Source organism: Octopus bimaculoides, chromosome 19 (assembly GCF_046866305.1).
Source record: "Octopus bimaculoides isolate indiv1 chromosome 19, ASM4686630v1, whole genome shotgun sequence".
NCBI classification, from domain to species: domain Eukaryota; kingdom Metazoa; phylum Mollusca; class Cephalopoda; order Octopoda; family Octopodidae; genus Octopus; species Octopus bimaculoides.
The window spans coordinates 16,382,033-16,403,959 of NC_142946.1; positions in this window are offsets into that span (position 1 = coordinate 16,382,033).

A 21,927-nucleotide genomic window follows, 5' to 3' on the forward strand; every position below is an offset into this window, starting at 1 on the left:
GTATAGATTTCCAAAACTAATACATTTAGGTGAGTGATATGTTTGGAAAAATAAGTTTATTAGTCTTTCAATAATACTTATGTTATATACATCGAAGAAGTCAAAGAAGAACCCGAAGGGATTTGAACTCAGTGCGTAAGAAGATGCACTTCAACACTACAGTAAATGTAATATAATGATTCCATAATCAAACCTTTAATATGTGAGCTTCTAAGAGATTCATGGACATAGCAGAAGAGGTAACCTCAATTCACATCATACCTTTGGATATAGTGAAAGGTCACATTGAACAGTGGAGTCTCAGATGGACAAAAAGATATAGTTTAGTAATACCCTTTGATCGTAAGTCTACTCAATCATGGCGGATCTGCTGCTAAACATCAACTGAACTGATATATTTATATTTCATATACGCTGTCACTTAATTGATGCTATTATATCATTGCTGTGTTACAGAGAAATACAACCAGAGAGTCAGTATACATTAGAGGAGCAGGATTTAACACTGCGATAAAGAGATGCAAAAAGGAAATTTCACACTGAATACAGAATAATAATGTTATAGGTTACATGTCTTATTCAAACTTTCTATAATAAATACTTTACACTGAAGCAATGTGTTATAATGTAATTCCTACTGTGATTTAGGAATAAACTTGCGGAACTGTTAGATCTAATGTACTAGACGCTGTATGTCTATGAGTTTAACACACGGATGTAAAATAAAAGACAAGAATACATATACATAGATTGCCAACGCATTGGCAAAAATTCAATAACAATAATATGAAATCTATTCAATCGTTACATGTGAACATCAGCTCTGTTGTTTGGTTGTATTTTAAATGTTGTGCCAACAAAAATAGGTACGGATGACATAAAACTTAACAATATGTCTCTCAATCACTTGTGCATACAGCAACAACAAAAAAAGAAACATATTTCCTTAATGGCTCTATAATAAGCTGGCGAAAGGATGTAGCTAATTTTAGGCTTTCTGTAACGACTGCTCTGTGAAGCTCTGATTATTGGAGTAAAGTGTAATACGGTGTCGTAGTTTACATAGGCCTAGAGGTGTTATGGCTAAATAAGATCAATCAGAAGAAGCAATTAAGTGGAGCATTTCCAAGTGAGAAACTATTAGAGCAGGAATGTACAGTATTTACCTGGAATAATAGAAGTAAAATGGCGTAAGATGCAAATAAATTGAATACCAGTGTCGAATAGATGTATACTCTACTAGTAAATGCTGGTAAATTATAAAAGCTAATTCCTTTAAAATAGTCATCAACCAAAATAGAAGAAATGTGTCAGAGAGATTGTTGCATAATTATATTTAACACTGCTTCTGTAATGATAAAGTATGAAAACCAGAATATATATGGATTTTAGATTAATTTCTGAATAAATTATATTTCAAATATATGGTTTCACTTCATAGAAGAAATTTCCATGAATCCTTTAAAAGTTTCACTCCACGAGACATAAAATGTATTGTATTGTATATTCTGAAATCTTTTATGTTGCATTTATTCTTGAAATATTTATATAATTTATTATAGGCCATTTAAACTAAACAACATAAAGTCAAGGGATAATTTTATTTGATCATATTTCTCCAAGAACGGTTAAGAAAAAAAATACGATTGAACAGTGATGCTAACCTTCTCTTGAAAACTTTTGCTATATGTTCTTATCGGGCATCGAAACTACCTTTTAATCTTGCATAAGGCATTTTACTCTAACGGATTTAACCTTTCGAGATGACGAGCGTAATCTCTTAGTTAATTGCTATGGAAATATCTTCACAATATTTTGAATAAACCGAAAAGTTTAAGGGACAATATTTATGGTTTGTTTCATAATGTTTCATGGAGATAAGCAGTATTTAGTGGTCGATGCCGCTCGAGGTTACTCGATTATCTATATTTCATTGGGAATGTTAGATGAGGTCATCATTTATGGATGAATCGAATGTGGCTTGGATACTTTGATGTAGTAAAACCAAGATATTATTGTGCTACAATTCTCAAGTTTTAAACGTATTATCTAAAATAGAAATTTGCTTTCAATATATTCTAGCAGTTTATCTCAAGTTATTTGTTCTGATTATGAATGATCAACACTTTTGAATATTTCTCGCCTAGAGCATATTCCACTCTTCTGTGATATCTCTAGCAAATCAATGAAATCTCATACAGCCATTTGGCGTCTTCTTTCCAGAGGTTTTCATTTACTTCTTACATTTAAGTATGATTCAGTTTGTAAATGTGTTGTGTTACTCAAAAATCACAGTTTAGCATTTAAATTGAGATATAAAAAAACAATAATTAAAATCATTCAGAAGTTAAATCATTACACAGAAACTTATGTAAAGCTTGAATTATTACTAATTATCATTAACATCATTAGCAGATGCAGCCTCCAATATCAATGATATTTTACACGTAGATAATATCACAGAATTACTGTAGATTATATGCTACAGATTACTATACAGCAAGTTATATCAGAGAAAACATCTTTTTTTCCTTCTTTGCAAATTCTCGCGCCAAAACTATATGTTATAAGAAAGTATAATATGCGAAAATTATGACCGATTTCATAATACATAATTTAAGTAAAATGGTCAAAAAAGCGCCTCTATCCATTTGATGGATCTTCGTAGCGGTTTGATATATATATATATATATATGTATATATATATATATATATATATATATCGATTCCCAGACCGGGTGTTGTGATTGTTTATTTAGCGAAAACACCTAAAGCTCCACGTGGCTCCGGCAGTGGGTGGTCGTGGTGAACCCTGCTGTACCCTTTCACCACAACATTCTCTCACTCTTTCTTCCTGTTTTTATCGTACCTGTATTTCAACGGGCCACCCTTGTCACACACTGAATCTCCCTGAGAACTACGTCAAGAGTACACGTGTCTGTGGAGTGCTCAGCCACTTACACGTTAATTTCACGAGTAAGCTTTTCCGTTGATCGGATCAACTGGAACCCTCGTTGTCGTAACCGACGGAGTGCTACGATATATATATATGTATATATAGTAAATTCAATTTTATTCTCAGACATCCATTAAATATATTTACAATATTTCATCACTATTCCGGTAAATACGCATTTAAAATCTTCATATGCACAATGTTATTGTATAGTGAGAAAATATATTTTATTTAACAGATATTTTATGTGAGTGTGTGTTAGTGTGTGTGTGAATGTGTATGTTTTGTATGTGTTTTTGTGTGTGTGTGTGTATGAATGTGTGTGTGAATGTGTATGTTTGTATATGCTCATGTGTGTGAGTGAACGTGATGTGTATGAACGTGTATGTTTGTATGTGCTTGTGTGGGTGTGTGAGTCAATGTGTGTGTGAATGTGTGTGTGTGTGTGAATGTGTATGTTTGTATATGCTTATATGTGTGTGTGGGTGTGAAAGAATATGTGTGTGTGTTTGTATATGCTTATGTGTGTGTGTCTGTGAGGTAGTAACCTATGAAGTAGAAGCCCAATCACCTTTCAATTAACTAACTCAACACGAGGACAGTCATCAATAATATTATGATGGACATTATGTAAATATTAAATAAAAATAATTCGTTAGAAATAGTCGTATAACTAGCCCTAAAGCTGTTTTTCATACAAACACTAAATTCAGTACAGCCACTCGATTTCATCGTTTCAAACATATTACAGACGATTTGAAAAATGTGAGCATTTTAAACATATACAAACATTATTAAAATTTTTATATATATTTTCTGTTGAAGATGTAAAGATGACCAAAGGAAGAGCTATAGCGGTTAATGCGCTTGGGTGGTATATAATTTGAGGAAAGCTGAGAGGCCATTTTTTTCAATAACGCAGAAGTGTTCAGAGGTATTTTTTTTTTTTTCCTCAAGAAAACAATAGTATTTAACATAGATAATTTTTTTCAAAGTGACTGAGATCATATGTAAATCTTTTTTGAATGTAACATTGAAAGCTAGTAGTAAACAGTGCAAAATTTTAAAACTAAGACTCACTAATATCAAACATTTCTAATTCACGATTTTCTTTTCAGCAATCCCATAAAGATGATATTAGGTCATCCCATAAACAATGCGTTTTTTATACTTCTTTATTATTCAAAATTAAGATGAACAAAGTCCTTTTCTTATTGTAAAATATTATCGCCTTCATTTTCTACAATGCTCTTCCATCTTGCAAGCGGTAACTTGTAAATCTGGTAGATTTGCAAGGTACTGCTTCAAAAATTCAATTCTCCATGACGGAAAATACTCCTGCTGTAATGTTCTGATTTTGAAAACTACAGAATAAATGATAATCAGATGGGGAAATATCCTACAAACATGATGGGTGAGACATGGCTACCCATTCAATTGGAATGTAATTCTCCCTGGATGTGGCCGAGCATTATCCCGATGGAAGAACACCTTTCTTCTTGAAACCAAAGATAGTCGCTTTCTTTTAGCGCTGATTGAATCCGCTGAAGCTGCTCGCAGTAGATCTCCTTTGTTATCGTTTGGTTTGGATTTAAAAAAGTTCAAAGTCGACTAAACCTTTCATATCCAACATAACAGATAACACCACCTTATGTGGGTGAAGTCTTCCTTTAGCTTCGGCTGCCGGTGTTTCTCCCTTCCCTGCCCACTGTCTTCGGCGCTTGACATTTTTACAGAGAACCCATTTCTTGTCACCGGTCACTATTTGGTCCAATAAAGGTTCATTCGTGAGACATGACAACAAAGAAGAGCAAACATTCACTCTGCGCGCGATTAGATTCGGAAAGTTTGTTAGTAACACAATTAACCAATTTGCTGACTTTTCCGATGACATCCAGGTGTCGATGAATGGTTGAATGACAAAATCCAAGCGTCTCTGCTAGTTCCTCAACGGTTAAGATGGGATTTTCTTCCCCCAGGATTTGCAGAACATCCTCGTCGTGATCTACAGTTCTTCCAGGACGAGGCACGTTTTCTAGGATGTAGTTTCCAGCTCGGTGTTTTTGAAACAACCGTTGACACTGGCTTACGCTTATTGTCAGATCCCCATATACTACATTAACATTCCTTGCACTTTCCAATGCGCTGTTGCCTTTATTGAACTCACAAAGAAAAATATGCCGAATAGTCTCCATTGCCACATCCATTATAGCTTTGAAAAATTAACTGTTAAAATCGATTGCCCTCTTCAAAACGTGCACCAAGAATAAGGAGAAGGTAAAATTACTACCTGCTTTTATAGCAAGTTGATGCAGGTAGTTTATGCCGTCTCCCTCCGACTTTTATTTCATGCAATTGAAAAAAAACCGCATTATTTATGGAATGACATAATATATGACTTGAAGAAAACACAGATGCAGAAGAAGAGATGTTTTAGTGACTCAACGCACGAGAAAAGGTGGGAAATAACGGGTAGAAGTGAAAGAAAAAGAGAAACGAAAGACGACAGTCAAGCCATGTAGTTGAAATGAAAGCCAAAGATGAAAGATAGAGTTAAGCATGGAGCAAACCATGCGGTTACATATATCGCGTTATTGTAGTTTAAAGAAACATATATGTGCGTGTGTGTGTGTATGTATGTGTATGTGAGTGAATGTGCGTATATATATATATATATATATATATATATACGTTCACTTAGAATAGTCCTATATATTACTGAAATTTTGGAGGCTCTTAAAATCATTGATTCTGATGCGAAATTTGCACTCAGAAATGAATATCATATTCAATTAGAAATTCATTGAGTAATGTGCACAAGCTTTGCTGGAGAGCCAAAGATCAAGGTTAATCGAACATACATGTGATGAAAGTCAATCCCTTGGTTTCCAAGTATATCTAGGACTACGTTGTTATTGGATGTAATCTTTGTTTTAACATAAAAGCGACTTGCGAGTTTTAGCAAACTATAGAGGGGACATTCTTGTAAGTTGATAAATGCCATTATTACTTCAAGTAAGTGTTCTTTTTTCTTTTTTCCTACAATCAGCTTCGAAAAGCCTTACAATACGAGTACTCGATGTGGCGTTCAGATTTCGCAAAAGAGATATTCGATCTCTTTTTTTCTATTAGGCATTTTGTTCAGTATATGTTTTATATCTTTACTTTTCTAAAGATAAGCATGTATAAATCTATGTACTTCCCCGTCACTGCCGTACGTGAATGTGTATATATATGTATATATTTATATATATGTATATATTTATATATATACATATATATACACATTCACGTATATATATATAAATATATACATGTACACACATACGTTTATATTTCTATAAATTTACATACATATATATGTATACACACACACACACACACACACACACACACACACACATACATATATATATATACCAGAATCAATCTAATACTTGTATGAACACTAATGGAATCTCTATAGAAATCATTATTTTTCTGTCTCAAAGAAACGTGTTAATAAATATTCCTTATATAAACGCATATGCCACCTCTACTTTTATAGCAACGCTTAATCTTATATGTGTTTGTATATGCTTGGCGGAAACACCAGAAGTTTCAATTCGAAGTTGCATGGATTTCATAATTTAGGAAATAAGCTAATACCTCCTGTGTATATCGGCTGTGGAAATAATGAATTTCCAGAAAGCATCTGTTCTTTGTTATTGCTATGTTTCTTTATTCAAAAGAAAAAAAAATTCAATCTATACTCTGCCCAATACAGAATGGCTGTCCATATGGCTACAGAACGTACGAGTAATTATTTTTTATTTTCTGTATTATTTATCTATTCTATTTTTTTTTTGTTTGTATTTTCAGAGGTGAGAGTTGGAGGAAATTAAATCGAAAATGTAATTTCAAGTGAACAAAAACTATAAAATAATATGATACACATAACGTAATACAAGAACAAAACTTGGAGTAAAACCGACAGTGTTGGTACAGAAACAGTTGTCGTTGGACAGAACCACATGTTTGTAACCAGTGACTGAATTGTTGCTTTCAAAAAAGAGAGAAAAAAAACAACATTGTGGTTGCCATTCAGTAATGCCAAAGCACTTAAACTACACATAGTGAAAATTACATATATATATATATATATATATATATATATATATATATATATATATATATATATATATATATATATATATATATATATATATATATATAGATATATATATATGAGGATAGAACTTGGAAAGCAAAACATTTTTATCGATAAAGAGGAAATGAAGACGATTCCTTTTCTTCTGAACTTCTTTCCATTATTTCACATATGTCGGTTCATTTCATCTGCTATTATTATTTTTATTTCTGTCACATTATTCAACAGAAGCAGAATGAGTGGATCCTAAGATAATAACCTCTTGTAATATTTGTTTCGGTTTCTTATTCTGTAGTTTCAAATCCAGCCTGTGCTTTCCTTTGGATTTCATTTCACTGGTCGGTAAAATGATTTTATCGTATTATTCCTACAACTGATTAAACAATTCTGGCATTCTGCCTATATTAATGATGTAACTAACATACATATTATATATATATATATATGTATAGGTACGTACGTACATACACACACGCATACATACATAACCAGAATGGAGAAAGCTAATTCGAAGACAACAGATCCAATCAATAGAACTGTAAGGATCTGTAAAACTTTTCACAAGTTTATCATTTAAATATATATGGGTATGTCTAGATATGCAACTATATGCATGAGAATACATACATAAAACAAAACATACACATCTGCACATATACACACATACAAAAATACCCTGATTATGATTTTGCGCATAATCTACACAAATTCGATACACTTGCCTTATCAACGCTTCACTTGATAGATTTATTTCGTAAAGATTGTTCTTGCTCAGCAGTCCTTCTGTCTTCTTTAAAAACCTTGCCTTAACCATGTCCAGTATTCTTTGCAGGCTTCACGCGTTGCTTGTTGAAAAAGCTCTCCATGCAGGACTTTCTCTTTCTAGTTGATCTCCATTACTCTATCCGACCTCATATGTTACGTCTAAAAAGTCTCACTTTCGTTACTGGTCACCTTCTCACTCAGTGCAGCTTTCAACATCCTTTTAGCATTATTCCTCAGACAAGCATGCAGGGACTCGATATCCTTCCCAACCTATTCCAACCAATCTGTTTCCACCTTCCTCTCTAGATAATTATAGCTTTGCTACGTTACTTCTAGTATGAAAGCACCCAAGCATATCCATTACTTTCCTATTTTTTCTATCCACGGTGACAAGTTCCTTCGTTGCCCATTTCACATCTCCTTCGTCGTAACGCATCTCACCTACAACCCACGCATTGATTCTTTTAATTATGCTCCAATCATATGGTTTAGACCTATGTAGTTTTTTAAGTCTTCTGGTATATTCAGAAAAGATATTCTCCTCTATCTTGGTGCTCAGTAGACTAGTTGTAAAACACCAAGATACATGTAAACCTGTCTTTTCACTTCTCTTATCCGTTCATCATCTGAAAGTTGTACTCTACTACTGTTTACTTTTCGCCCTCTATTGTGTTCAATAACAGCGTATTTTCTGTACCAAATTCTTTTTAGATGCCTTAACTGGAAATTCATACGGTATGAATAAAGAAATCCAGTTGACGGCTTTTAGCTCCGTAAAACTTCAAATTGTCCATAAACAGTAGGTGATTGATTTGGTCTCAAGTTTTTCTGCAGTTTGTAACTGGCTCCCATCTATCTCTGAACCGAGTGGTAACATACAATCAATGAACAATAAGAGTGACATCGCGTCTCATTGAAACATTCTTCGCTTGGTGTCATCTTGTTCAATTTCTCTTTCATCTGTCTTTCAGTTTCTCATAAAATTTTAAGCATATAAATCCTTTTTGTTCGCTGTCCCCACTACCTACAGTCATTTCAGAATCACGGAACGAGGAATCATAACATATACCATTTTATTGTCAATCCGAGCCATTGTCAAATCTATTATTATTTAAGGCAGCGAGCCAGCAGAATAGTTGGCACACCGGACGAAATGCTTAGATGCATTTTCTCTGTTCTTAATTTCTAAGTTCAAAGTCTGTCGAAGTCGATTTCCATTTGTTCGAGGGGTGAATAAAATAAGTAAAGTCAGTTACTAGGTAAATGTAGTCGACTAGCCCCTTTAACGGGAATTCATTTTATGACAAACTTTTCGCCTGAAATTTCGGTGTATCATAACATGATCCCTCTTTCATACTAGTCACAGAGAATCTAAAAAGTGTAAAATACTCAAGAATATCTGCTAACGATATTTAATGATAAAAAAAAAATATTATATGAAGAGAGCTCCTTTTCCCTTTTTTTCTTTTTTCCTGAAATCAATATGGCTATCCATAATAATTTCATACATAAAATCTTATCTTAATTCATAGATATTTACGCCAAAACGGTAAGGAAAGTAAAAACAGGAAAAATTATATTACGGTATAATTTCTCATATATTGTATCAACATTTATTTTTTTTTTTCCTTCGTTCTCTTCTATTGAATTAATCTTTGTTTTTTGGAGACGACATCTACAGACTGATTGGCACCCAATTATTACAATTCAATAGTGCAAAAGGCAATATTTAATACGAAATACCCTAAAGGATACTATGTTTGAAATTTAAATAGACGGTGACATACAGGGAATAGTGATTAGTTTTTCCATAATTAGTATACATTATTCCGATATATAACTGTCTGAAATGACAGAACATCCGTCACTTGAGGTATCACATAGTAATAACTTAAAAGATACACTGCATTTTTTGTGCTTTATGACTATATATATTCATTCACAAACACATATATAAATATAGGTATATATGTATGTCGGTATATACATACATATTATGTTAATTCATATATATTTACGCCAAAACGGAAAAAAAAAGCATAAACAGAAAAATTATATTACGGTATATTTTTGCGTATATTTTATTAACATTTATATATTTTCCCCCTAATTTTCTTCTGTTGAACTATATACAAACACACACACACACACACACCCACACACACACACACAGACAGAAGCGTGGTGGAACTGTGTCAAGCAAATGAAAAACATTGTACGCAAAATATTTTGTAGAGTGTATACGGTGTACGGAAATAGTATTTTCTTCGGCACACACATGCTTCGCTGGGAACCAGAATCGTAGTGCTAGCCATATCATTTCTGCTGTTCATGATGTTTTTTGACTAACAAGATGAAGGCTTCTTGAGCCAATGGGGTCCAAGCACTGCAACACATATGTAATGCTTATGTGGTAACAATTTGCACGAGAATACCTCTGTAAGCCTGTGAACGTTTCAGCAGATCTCTGTGCGTGTGTGTATATACATGTGTGCGTCTGTGTGTGCGCATATGCGTGTATGCGTGGATGTATATGTATATCTATGTATTTATCTATCTATACAGAGGTGTGTGTGTGTGTGTATGTGTATTTATGTATGTATTTATGTATGTATGTTAAAAATCTTACCACAGTATATATATATATATATATATATATATACTGTGTGGTAAGATTTTTAACATACATACATAAATACATATATATATATATATATATATATATATATATATATATATATATATATATATATATATATATATATACTGTGTGGTATGATTTTTTTAACAAGATGTATAGCATTGGGTGGCAGTATATCATAAGACTATTTCGATTATTATAGTAACGATGGCCATAATAACAATAATAACAATAATAATTATATATATATACATAAACACACATATATATGCATACGTATATACGTATATCCACACGCACATATACATATATATATGCATACATACTTAAATATGTATGTATATATATATATATATACGCGTGTGTGTACGAATGTGAGTGTGCGCATGCATGCGTGCCTGTATTTTGAAGAGTGACGATGTCAGGAGAGAGAATTTTCTACCATCTTGTTATGTCTAAATTATTTTAAAACTTGTTTCCAAATTTAGCAATTAACACTGATTTATTTCTAAAAGTGAACAGATAATGTATTTTCAAATGGTCTGTTCCTCCTTTGGGCAAATAACCAGTAAAGGCGTATTTTAGTTTTGATTCCTCCGAGAACTCACTGTTAAGTAAATATATCACTATTTTCTAAGTTTTTATTTAAAAACTTCTCAACTTTTTGCCGATAATAAAATAGTTACTGAAATAATTACAGACACGTACATTGAGTTGTTATGTTTGCTTCTATGCAGACAGATAACGCTGCAAGCTAATTCTCCTATGCGATTATACAGCTTAACGTACTTTTAAAATAGTTTCAAATTAATACTGTAATCAAATGATAAAATCAGAAAAATAGTGCCCAAAAATGTATATTCTCCTTGTATAATATACATATGTGAGTGTCTGTATGTGTGTGCATCTACCTATATATCTATATATAAGAATGTATAATACGATGTACATGCAGGTGTATATAGGTATATGCTTGTGTTTGTGTGAGAATTTACATATAAATGAGACTGTGCATCTGAATGTGTCTATTTATATATCTATATACATGAATGCATAAATCTATGTATATATATTTATCTATATCTATATATATGAATGTATAATTCTATGCATATATATATGTATTGTGTGTGTGTGTGTGTGTGTGTGTGTGTGTGTGTGTGTGTGTGTGTGTGTGTATGTGTGTGTTTGTGCGTGCATGCGTGCGAGCGCGTGCGGATGTGGGTAGACATATTTGTACACATGTTTGAGTGCATTTATGCTAGAAAAAAAAATCAAATTACTAGTTTATATTGATATAAATTCGTACTGAACAATATTCTTTTGGGCAACATTTTTGATGATTTTGTCATTTGATAAAAGTATTAATTGGAATTTATTTTAGAATTTATCTTAAGCTAAATAATCTCATATGAAAACTATCTTCCAGCATTATTATCTGATTAAGTGTAAACAAATATTACAACTAAATGTAGGTGTCTATAATACGGAAATCATCTTCTAACCAATGAGGGTGCTGAAACCACAAAACACAGCGAAACAATTACGATCAATTATGATAAAAGTGCACAATTTACAACGCTTGAAGGTAAGGTGTGACAATATGAAAATTGATGTTTTGAATATATATTCTGAAATGAAACATTTCTGTCTGACAAGTCAATTGTCGAAGCTAGTATACGTACCCAGACTACCTCACAAATTCAGTCGAATATATTTATGTGCGCTTGTAAATGTCTAAGCACATATGTGTGTGGATTTGTGTATCGGTGCAGCATATATCTATTGATCTATCTATCTATCTATCTGTATATATATATATATATATATATATATATAGGTGTGTGTGTGTGTGTGTGTGTGTGTGTGCGTATGTGTGTGTGTGTGTGTATGTATGTGTGTGTGTGTATGTGTGTGTGTATATATATATACGGGAATGAGATCCTTCGGTTACGAAAGATCATGAAATTACGCGTAGAAATTCCCTCTGAAGGCACAAGTCCGGAAGACCAGACACCCGTGCGCACCAGACACCCGTGCGCACCAGCCATCCCTCACCCCACCGATATTGTCCAAGGGAAAAGCAAGGGCCGACACAGCTCTGCTGCCAGTGACGTCGCAACTCATTTGTATATCTGAGTGAACTGGATCAGCGTGAGATAAAATGCCTTCCTCTTCCGTTCTTTTCTGTTATACTGTATGACTAAATACTGAATTCAGCCATAAATTATTGGGCTACAAATATATATACATTAACAGCCGGACTTGACGAAACTCTCGGGCGTTTCAGTTATCACTACTCACGAGCCTACGGCTGATAGGCGAAACTAGTCTAGTCTAGTGATCCTAGAGATGCTCATCTTGTCAGTGTAGATTGCGTGCATTTTACAGCGTTCAGAATTTTTAACTCGTATTTCTAGCCAAATGGGTGCAGCATCAGCACCCTCAGTGACTACTGATGATGCCTAAGCTTGACGACAATATGGAAACACACCATGCAACAAAGTTTGACGCAAAACTGACCAAAATCACTACAGAAAATTATGAAATGTTCCAAATTGCTTATGGATTAACTTGTATGAGCCGAGTATCAATTTATTCTTTTCTTCTGAGTCAAAATGTCAGGCAAATTAAGTCTACCGAGAAGCCCATGATGGACAGCAGGGTATCTTCTATATCCACTGGGTTCCTTCTAGTCAGACGGTTAACAAAGAATACTTTGTTGTGGTTTTAAGACATTTCAGGAAGTGATTTCTTTGCAAAAGGCCTGTGCACATGAACCAGGAAAATGCAGCAGTTCACTGTTCAAGCCTAGTAGCCAACTACTTGACAGAGGTAAGCATCAAAACTGTTTCTTACCCTTTCTACCTTACAGATCTGTCTCTCTGTGAACTTAGGTTGTTTCTCAGGCTGAAGTAGAAGATGAAAGAGGTTATTACTTGGCTCCTGGACATCACTTGAAATTACTTCCAAGAGGCTTTCAGAAAATGGCTAGAACACTACAAATATATTGAAGTCAGAGGATCCTCCTTTTAAGGGAGACAACCATTTTGTATTTCTTCTAAATTAAAAAATGCTTCTCTCCCGAAAATGTCTCAAAACTTCTGGAATTACCCTTGATCTGTTTTCCTGTATATCTATACATGTTTAAACAAGTCACTTATATTCAAACTAAAAGAGGCATCACGACAATATCTGAACGTATAAAATCAGTTTTGTACAATAACATTTAAATGAGTTCATCTCGGTAACCTCAGTTACAAGCATAAATACTATCAGAAAATTATTTTGCTATATAATTAGGGAGGAATTAGCTACAATTTGGAAACATACTACAGAATTTCTACATCATTAGGTATGAGATCTATACAGGGCAAGCAACGTTCATTTGATAAATTACTTTATCTCGATTACAGAACAATCTATGCGTTTAACCTCTAATAAATCATCATTTTTCAGAAATACTACTCTGTGAGAAAAAAAAAGCCACCTTTTAGAAGTCGCATAGGATTCATATAAATTCACATAAAACTTTTAATGATGATCATTTTTTTCTTTTGTCATTTTATATCTTAATGTTTGTTGTAACGAATCTCTGAAGTTTGTATATTTCTAAAACATAATTAACTTTACCGTCTTGCATATTTATTCTTTAAATAGATGAGAGCTCTGATAAAATGAAAGATATCAAAGGCATGGAACTTACATAGAAATGCTCGTGTATTTCGTCGATATTATCTTGCTACTATAAAATAGGCACTATAGTCTCAATTAATCTTCATAAAATCTGCAGAATAATGATGTTTGTAATTAAACACGACATCTCATTATACATTTGTTTTTATTTTTTTGTTTAAAACATTTAAAATTCAAAGCAGTTCAACTCCTTTCTATTCTGTTGCATACTTTTTGTTTAGTTTATTGGCTTCAATATACCTTCTGATGTAGTTGAAATCGTTATTCGATTTGAAATTATTTATTGTTGATATGAGTGCTGTTGTTTTATTAATCGATATTGTTTTATATTACATTCCTTATATTATGTTTTCGTAGAACATCAAATTCTTGTGAATCACGCATGCCAACATGTCAATCCTATAAACGACATATCACTCAAGTAAGCAACCATCTGTCACATTACTTCAAAGTATGGAGAGGACAATCTTAGAAATGGACGTTTAGCGATCTGGAGAAGAAAACGAATATGTAAGCCTCTTTAATTCGTGAATAAATCCACGATTTGTTTACAAAGAAATGAATAAGAAAGAAAACAGTAGAATACATGTTTTGTGAGAATGTATGCATTTGCAAATCAATACAGGAGTATGTTTGTGTGCGTACATTTGTGTATTTTCCTCTATGTGTATGTGAAGTGTATGAACTTAAACAAATATAAAGTGACCAAAGCAAAGAACAAAACCGATAAAATGATTAAAAAAAAACCCAATGTAATGACATAGGAATGCGTCATAAAAACATAAGATACTTCGGAGATATGATATGGACAGAAAAAACAAATTATAAGTAAAACATCAATACACACACACATGCCCATATAGTAAAACGCACACACATGGTCGTCGAACTGAAAATGCACATATATACACACAATTTTATGTACGTATACAGATGCATAGCTATATGTACTTATATAAGTACACACACACACACACACACACATATATATATATATATATATATATATATATATATATATATATATATGTATGCAGATAAATAGATATTATTTTCTAATACATACATTAGTATGTGTATATAAATATAAATATGTATGCATGTATGTATGTATGCGTATATATATATATATATATATATACATTTAGTGGTTCACTTTTACTTATTAATGTATTTTTTTATTTAGAAAATAATATAGTTAAAGGAAAGATAAGATAGATCGATGGATGGAAGGTCGGGTGGATAGATAGATAGATAGATAGATAGATAGATAGATAGATAGATAGATAGATAGATAGATAGATAGATAGATAGATAGATATCCAAACAGACAGAAAGATAGCAAAGAGAGGCACAAAGTCAGAAAAGCAGACAGACAGACTGACAAACACACAGACTGACTGACAGACAGCCAAACAGACACGTTTCTTGACAAATGGGTAGACAGACGGTTTTCAAAGTTAGCAGAAAAATTTTAAAAAATACGTTTCTTTATCTCAATATGTAACAAGTGAGATACGTTGAGAAAATTATACAGAACAAGAGATTTATCATTGCATATTTCTTCGTTTCTATCTTTCGCAAAAAAAATTAACAAAAATTGCACACAGATATACAAACATACATTTGTGCGTATGAATACATACACATATGCTTGTATATAAATATATGTGAATGGAAATAGATAAATATATAGCTTTACATACAGTCATATCTATTTACTAAGACATAAATATGTTTAGCTAAAAAATAATTCGAATCAAGGCAAAAATGAAATAAATATTAATGAAGCACTAAACAATCTTGGCAAATACGACGAAAAATATATTAAGAGATTGAAGAAATATCAGTTCGATCGTTTTTATCAAAATTTCTAGTTTGCAGTTACTTGCTTCCGATGACATCCTTAATCGCTAAAATTCATATCTCTAATATTACAGTATATCAGATATAAATTTGAGTTAGATTACCTACGAATTTTCTGTCTGTCAACGGGACAATATAGTTAAGATATAAATCGTATATCATTTTGCTTTGTTTTATGTTTTCCTTTTCTCTCTCCCCACCATTATAATGAAGCAACTTCGAGAAGCATACAAATGATGAAAAAGAAAATTAAGAGTGACAACGAAGAAAAAAAAAAACTATTATTGTTGAAGCTCCTGCAGCATGCACCCCGTTTATGCATATGTATATATATAAAATTAGTCTTCATATAATGATGATATTTCTGCTATTAGTTGTAAATGACATTTTAATTCTTAGTTCATAGAAAGTTATATTGCCATTGCATGCAACAATAGATATGATAATTCTTTTAAAATTAGTACATCTGTCCCGTAAGATTCTCCCCCTCTCAACATGTGTGACTTACTGTTTTGTATATACATATATACGTGTGTGCGCGTGTGTGTGTGTATCGTTATTAAAGATGTGGTTGTGGTAAGGAACTTGTTTCGCTTCCACACGGATCCGGGTTCAATCTCACTGCGTGACACCTTGGGCAGGTATCTTTTGCTATAGCCTCGGGAGCACAAAAGACTTGTAATTGGTTTTGAAACACGGAAACTGAAAAAGGCCCACCATATACATACATACATATATATATGCATATATATATATATATATATATATATATATATATATATATATATATATATATATATATATATGCATGTGTGTTTTTCTGCGTGTGTTTGTCCCCCTCACCACCACCGATTGAGAACCGGGGTTCGTGTATTTACGTCACCGTTATCTAGCGCTCTCTCCAAAAATTGACAAAATAAGTACTGGGCTTCAGAAATATGTCCTGATGTCGATTTGTTCCAGTCAGATGACTGGAACAAGAAGAAAATAGAATTTATATATGTATATTTCTTGAATTTCTTTAAAGCGTTTCAAATTTAAAACTGCGGTCATGCTGAGGTACCAACATTGGCTGTGTAACACGATTATTTGGAATCTCCTCTGATATGTGGCATTTAGAGAAAGACGCAGCCTCGCACAGCTGCCCTCAATTTTGTTTCCGCCGTGAGGTAGGCTCATCTGGAGACCCTGGAAGGAGAGGATGCAACCTCGTCTTGAAGGCACCCACACCCACACCATACATGTATCAAAGGTATTTTGGTGGGATATTGACGACGTGTAGGTCCTTGAAAACAAATTTGTTGCACAGTAGCTAGTCTTGTATATTGATAGTGTTGCTGGGATCCTTAGCACTATATATATATATATATATATATATATATATATACATACATATTTTTTTCATTGTAGCCCTCCTCTGAAGTCCGGCTTTGTGCAGCTCCCGCCGAACAGTTTTTGTTGAAATTGGGTTGTCAAGGTTGTCATTAAACTCTGCAGTAATTTTGGAAGCTGTTCTTTTGTGATCCTGTCTAACAATTCGCTTAAGAGTCCGACAGTCACTATCTGAACGTTTGGTCTTCTTCCGTTTTGTTTCGACGATGAGGTTTTTCCCTCATTCTCAAAGGCTTTCATTACTTTCAAGACAGCACATCTAGATATACCAAACATTTCGGCTGTTTTCGTTACGCTAGCGCCTGTCATAAGAGCACCAACAACTTAACCTCTGTGAAAGTCCAATAGACCTGTCATTTTAATGAATTTTAATTACCTTTTTCTGATGATATCTGAAAACAGACAGCAAGTTTAGCAAAAACATATTATGCACCATTAATAATAAATAAAACAACAGACAAAAACAAGCTTTTGAAAGTTTTATAGATATTTCAAAATTATGATGCTATGATGCCAGGTGTTTCGATTATTTTGTCCAACCACTGTATGTCTGTATGCATGTATGTATGTATGGATGGATGTATATATGTATGTATCTATTTATCTAATATATATATAAGTTAGCTAGATACATACATACACATGCACACACACATACACACACACACACATATATATATATATATATATATATATATATATATATATATATATATATATATATATATATATATATATATGTATATACACTTATATACTTATATGTGTCTGTAAAAAAATCTCCGGATAAATGATACAAGTGAAGCATGAACAATTTTATCAGTAATAAGATAGTATTAGTATGCTGATAAATAGCTGAGCGAATTTATATTAAAAATATATACATGTAAGAAAAAAAAATGCAAGATAATAATTATTGTGCTCATCAGACAATCTTGCAGTCATCTTATTAAATTACAGAAATAATATCTTGCAGAAATTTAAAAATATGTTTAATATGTTTACTGAAGATTGCAACGACAACTAATGTAGAGGACCATTAATATATCTGAACCAAACCAACTCGGCGTTCATATTTCGATACGAAGTAACATTACGCTTCTACAGTTTTTTTTTGCTGTTGTTTTTTGTTGTTTTTTGTTGTTGAGTTTTGTTTTTCTTATGTCGGTATTGAATTATGTAGAACTGTCGCTGTTACCATTATGCGACGGGAACGCAAACATACCACCACCGGCTACCCAGCAGTGGTGGGGACAAGCACGACAACAGGTACAAATATGTACTCATATAGATGTAAGTATATATGTAGATGTGAATGTGTATGTTTGTTCGTGTATGTGTGCGTCTGTTTGTGTGTGTTTGTGTGTGATTTTGGATATATATATATATATATATATATATATATATATATACTCATATACATATATATATACATATACATACATATATACATATACATACATATATACATATACATATATATATATATATATATATATATATATATACATATATATATATATATACATATATATATATATATATACATATATATATATATATACATATATATATATACATAGAAGTGTACGTATATATGTACATACATAAATATATATGTATGCATATACATACATACATACATGCATATATACACACAATACACGCACACACGCGCGCACAATCACATACACGTATGTATAGTCATTGGTCGGCCCGCAGATCTAGTGCCAAGTGGTATAAGTAAATGACTGATCCTAGAAATTCCGGCTACACAAATTATAGCTAAGTTTATTACCTCTCAGCCACGTATATGTTCAGATATACTTAAGGTCTTCAAAATAAGACAAACTGCTGATGTTGCTACCACTACTGCTACTAGTACCACTGAGTTTCGACATTAGTTCGAAATCATAAATTATTTGGGCTGCCATCTTTTCCTAGATCGAATTGCAAATGTGGAAAGGTCGAACATAATTTAGTGTCTCAATATACACCGTAGTTATAGGACACCTGACAAAATATGTTGTACTATAAAGTTCCGTCTCTTAGCGGCATTTCATCCGTTTTTACGTTCTCTGAAAAGATGAAAGACTAACTGTGCCTTTGATCTTTCCAGAGTTTAGCGGCTGAACAGTAGAGTCCATGGAATCGACTAGCCGCTTTTCCCAAAATTTCAGGACTTGTGATTTATGTAGAAAGAATAATTGAAGTTCGATTCTGTGCGTCCTCACCGGGGTATTTTTTAATTTTATTTTCGGTTGTATATCAGGTTGATCTTTTCATTATAAGTTCATGGCTGTGTACTTAATAACTTACACATTGAGTACTGAAAAGAGCAGGAGGTGGGGTGGGAGAAACAAAGCACTTTTTGATTCAGTAGATGGCTGCTATGAATTATATATATGAATGGATTCGAATTTGAAATCAAAGGGAATTTGATTTTCCATTTCATCTCGTGATCCCTCTTATATCAATTAATTCTACTATTTCATTCTAGAAAGTAATTAGGATGCAATTTTAATAACATAATATCGCTATGAGGTAACCCGTTTCCTTTTTCTTTCTCATTGAGATACTCCTAACAAAGATTGACACAAATATATACCTTATGTTGTGTGTTTAAGTATAAGCCCAGTATCTATGTTGTCTTTCTGATACAAGTGCAAATGGATATTACAGAAACAGAAGAGTATATATTATAGATTGGCTTCCGCCATAGAAATGTATCATGTGTGTATGTTTGTGCTTGTTTTCAGTACATTAATCTGGACATGTCACAGTCGTCCTATGGTAAATTGTATTCGTCGTATGGGTCCAGGAAATTCTGTAAGCCCGTGCTTGTCTTAAAATTGACGGCAGTTTTCAGTTAACAATGTCAGCCTTGTTATTTATCTCTTGTCTCATTAATGTTTCTCGTTACTGTGAAACACGTTGTTTAGGTATCTCAGCGGAGGTTAGTGCCTATTAGTGATTTATAGATGCATCAATTATGGACATACACTGTCGTACATCAACCATAAAACATACATATTTATAAACTCACAAGTACATATACACTTAAATATGTGTATTATATTTATAGCTCAAAATTTATAGAAAACAAGAGTACAGAAACAGTTGTGGGAGCAACAAGCAGGTGTACTAGTTTGATGGTCGGAGAAAATAGAAAAGTATTTGACGTTTCGAGCCCACCCTCTTTGACAGAAAGGGATGGTATGAACAAAACATGGGAAGTGAGAGAAAAAGCCGGAGACAGAAAATAATTTGTCGGGATTAACAATTCCACATATATGTGTGCGTATGCCGTTTTAAAATGAAATCTGAAAAATTAAGTAGACAATACTATATTCGGAAACAATAATAGAGTATAAGGAGCTGAAGATTCAAATGAATGTCTTATTTACTACATAACTTTTTTCTGTGATATAGTAGGTGACCGAGAATATTAAATAAATCTTCAACCTTAAATATGATCTATTGTTAAACAAGAATATAAGTAACAATGTACCAAACACTCGGAAATCAAACAAATTTAGAGAGAGAAATGAGATACACAAGAGAAAAAAAGATGAATGTTTTTAATACTGCCTATATAGACTCCAAACCTCATAGACAAACTGCGAACACTTATTATTGAATTCGGAGAAAGTTAAGAATACTATTTCTTAATCATCTAGTACATAATAAAGGAAAGTCATTTGTACATTGAAGGAATTCCATTCAAACATTCTCAGTTATTATGTTTCACTACTCAACATATAATTATGTGTTATTGTTAGACAGCCATTGAATCTTTTAATATTATATTATTTGTAAAGGACATTTTCCAGTAGATAAAACGATCTTTTGTGATAACCGACTGCTTGAACAACCAGTTACAATCAAGCTCCGATAATATATTTAACTTGTTAAATTTTATACAACTTCTACACTTTCAAAGAATTGATTTGTGTATAGAGTGGAAATATCTATGAATAGTGAAGTATGTGTAATTATTTCTATATACGTATATTATCTTTTTTATATATTTTGAATTTTGGATATGATTATATTTCTCACGAAACGACACTTGGTTTCATTTGAAAACACATATCTTACAACATTAAACGAATTTTCGAATTTGAGAAAACAAGAATCGGATTTTAGTATATATCAGTAAAAACTGTTGAAAAGATGAGGCACTAAACTATACGACTCAAAATCACATGTTCAAATTGACTGAAAGATATTTTCTGTATTTCTGGAGGTGACGTATTAGATTTTAAAATATATATATTACATGATACGCAGTACATTTACTCATTTCTCGCATTTGAATATCGGGAGCAATTTGATAAAAAGGTAATAGGTTCTGATAAGATAGTAATAGGGTGCATTATTCGATGAAATATTAAAAGGGTGCAATTAACATCCCAAATGTTTCTTTATGAAGTGTTTCTCAGTTTTTGGTTGCAGTAT